Genomic DNA, 3,586 nt, shown 5'->3' with positions numbered 1-3,586 from the left:
TCACGGTGGAGAAATCTGACAAACACTGCCTTGGCCGGCCGATCAAGGTTAAAATTAACAGTGATAAGTCAAGTTGATAGCACGTACCTACAATACGAGATTGGTGCTTTACTTCCACCTCCCAAAAATGTATAACCACTGGCTAATCAGCAGGAAAACATCAGACAAACTCAAATTAAAGGACATTCTACAAAACACCAGGCCAGTACTCCTCCATACTGTCAAGGTCATCCACAATAAGGTTAAGTCTGAGAAACTGTCACAGCCAAACGGAGCCTAAAGAGACAGGACAACTACCTCACATCGCGGGATCCTGGGTGAGATCCTGGAACAGAAAAGGGATCTTAGGTAAAAACTACAGGATATGAATAAAGTACAGACTTTAATTCATAATAATGTATCAACACTATTTCATTTGTTGTGACCAGTGTACCATATTAATGTAAAACACTAACATTACAGAAAACTGGGTGTGGGTTCAGGACAACTCTCTATACTACTTTTATAATTTTTCTATAAATCTCAACCTATTACAAAATAAAGAAGCATCTTTTAAAAAATAGTTTACCTGGGCGGTGAAGCTACAGGCAATTTCTTTTCTTAATTGTACTTCTCTGCATTTTCTAAGTAGTCTACGGTGAATATGTTTTGCTTTTGTCATCAGAAAAAAATTCAATAAACTTTGGTTAAAAAAAAAACCAAATGAATGGGGGTTTGGCCCTTTGGAGACGGAGTGCTATATAAATGAAAGCGCAGTTAGAGTTGTTCCTTGGGCAGCGATTAAAACCCACTTTATCATTCTGCACCCAGGAGGCTCCAGCCACGAGGGCCTGGCACCCTCCCCGGGGTAGAGTGGTGTCCTCTGAAGCCTGCCAGCATGTTTCCTGTCTGTGATGGCTGCTCTCTGGTAAGGGAGGGGCGGGGGAGTCAGGGCAGCTGCTGCAGTGGCCAAAGGCTTGTCCCAGGTGAGCCTACACTCTGGCTCAGAGAGGCCCCAGCGGGAAATTAGCCCCCAAGAAAATCCTGCCCACCAGTTTCCAGGCCAAGTGTCAGCCTGCTCTGGAGAGTCAAGAGAACCAAAAAAGGTCCTCTGTTCCCACCATATAAACAAACAAAAGAAAGAGGGAGAGGACAAAACCAGCCAGGACTATTTGCTCTGCCCCAGATACATTCATCCGCCACCATTCAAACTTCAGTTTCATAGAGCAGATCCTCTATTTTAAAGCTGAGGCTTAGAGAGGGTCCCTGAGGGTCAGAAGCAGAAGATGAACTCTGAGCTGCTCACTCCTCCACCTAGAGAACTGCCTGTCTCCAATCCTCTCCGAGATGGGCTGTGCCCATGGCAGATGGCTGGACCACGTTTGGGGGGCAGGATGCTGGAGGAAGTGCTGACGGTGGGCAGCAACAGTGGGAAGAAGAGTCCCCACGACACCTGCCACTACCACCCAAGTACCAAGGGGACCGTGGGCAATGGCCAGCTGTTTCTCACATCCCGAACACCAAGTCCAGCTCTGGGTGGCAGGGATCGCGGGACTGCCCCCTGGAGTTCACGCCTTTTCAGTTCCCAAAGGCTTCCTCCACTATCTGGTATCCACTTCACACGTGGATGGGCTCTTGGTGAGGGCCTCAGAAGCAAGGAATAAGGGAGAGATGGTGTTGAGATATTTCCAATTGTAACGGGATTGGGACCAGATTCTCTGCGTGTTATAAACAAAAACCCCAGGAAGGGACAGCTCAGCTTTCTAACACGTAGGAAAGAGTTTGACTCCTTTATAAACCCATTCTCTTGTTGCCTTTAAAGTGCTGCCCTCAAAGGCTGTACACTTATTCCAGACCCTTCCAGAGCTCACTCAACTCTTTAGAAATTGCGTTTGGAGCCACCTTTGACCAAAATTGATCAGCTCGTTTGACTGTCCAAAGTATTCCCCAATACGGGCATCCAAGTGACTTTTCGCTGTTTCCAAAATCCAAATCCAGGTTCCAAAGACCAAGACCTGCCCCTCTGAGGCCACTCCCAAGAACCCGAGGCCCAGCCTGAGAAAGGGCTGCGTGACTAAGAATAACACACTCTCCCAGCTGCTGTCAGACGCCTTGCCTTCACAGTCAGGTCAGAGCTCACGCAGGTTGCCCACCTCTCCTTGACTCCCAGCAAAGAGCCCACACCAGTCCTCAGACAGAGGGAGAGTGTGGGACACCCCCACCCACCCGACCTGGCTCTACCTTCTCCGGAAGCAGCCCCCCACCCCCACCCCCTCTCCTCTCCCTCCCAGGAGAGCCCAGGCTCCTTTTTCCCCACTAATGAGTCTTGAGTGTTTGGCTTGGGCTCCTGCCAGTCCTTCTCCTACGGAGAAGGGAGGAGGGGTGGGAGGGAAAGAACGGGACAAAGCTCATGCCAACTGGGCTTGCTGACCCCCAGGAGGGCTGGCACAGGGGCTGCATGGCACAGACCCACCCAGGGGCACAGTCAGGCACCCACTTGAGGACCCGTCTTTCCCCTCCACTTGAGGGAGCTTCCCAAACTGCGGACCCCTGGCACACCTGCTAGACTGGAACCCTGGGGTGGACCTAGGAGCGGGCACTTTTAACAAGCACCCCAAGAGGCTGTGATGCACAGGGAACATTAACAACCACTGCTTGAAGTCAATGATGGGAAATCCGGGCTCATTTGTGAAACTGTACACATGTGCATTTTCCTAAAGAGTCCACAGCTTTGGTCAGATTCTCCAATTAGGTCAACAGCCCCCATACCCTTTTTAAAAAAAAAACCCAAAAGGCTAAGATGCTCTGGTGAATGCGGTGCTTTCTAATTCAGCTGTAACCCTGGCCTGCTACAATTCAAGTGACTCTGTTCAGGCACCATCAAGGCAAGTCCACAGGAGCCTCTCCTTTTCCCAAGCCTCAGGGGAAGACGATGCCAGCCCTGAAAGAGGCAAGTCTGAGGCGCCCAGGATGTCAGAGAGTGAGGCTGAGGGTCAGCAGGATGCCAGTGGTCAGGGGCTGAGGTGGGAAAGGCCAGAGCCCAGGGGGCATTCTAGAATGCTTGGGTTCAAAGGACCCTTAGGGATCACAGAAACCAAGCCTCTGATGAAAAGTTTGAATTTTTACCAATACTGGGTCCTCTCCCTCTGGCCACACATCTGAACTACATTTCCCAGTCTCCCCTGCAGTTAGTTAGCAAGGGGCATGAGCTGGATCCTGGCCAGTGGACTACAGGCCTCCCCCAGGGCCCTACCCCTCTCTCCAGGGGATGCTGCAGACCCCAGGACCCCTGCAGATGACTGAGCCACAACAGCGAAGGAACCTGGGTTCTGAACGACAATAAGGTGCAGAGCGTCCCCACCACTAACCAACCTCACGGAGCAATGAATGGAATGTAAATCTTTGTGTGATAAGCTACGGAGATTTGGGGGTTGTCTGTGTCAGCAATCAGCCTCTTATAACCAATATACCCTCCTCAGGGACCCTGAGCCCAGGCTATGCAAGGGCAGTGACACATTCGCTATCAGAGCAAGTTCCCAGTGGGCCAGGGCAGGAGCCAGCACTTCCCCAGGGGGACGCAGCACCATGATCTCACACCACAACCTGG

Source organism: Camelus bactrianus, chromosome 10, assembly GCF_048773025.1.
Source record: "Camelus bactrianus isolate YW-2024 breed Bactrian camel chromosome 10, ASM4877302v1, whole genome shotgun sequence".
NCBI lineage: Eukaryota > Metazoa > Chordata > Mammalia > Artiodactyla > Camelidae > Camelus > Camelus bactrianus.
Note: the sequence above shows the minus strand (reverse complement) of the source record.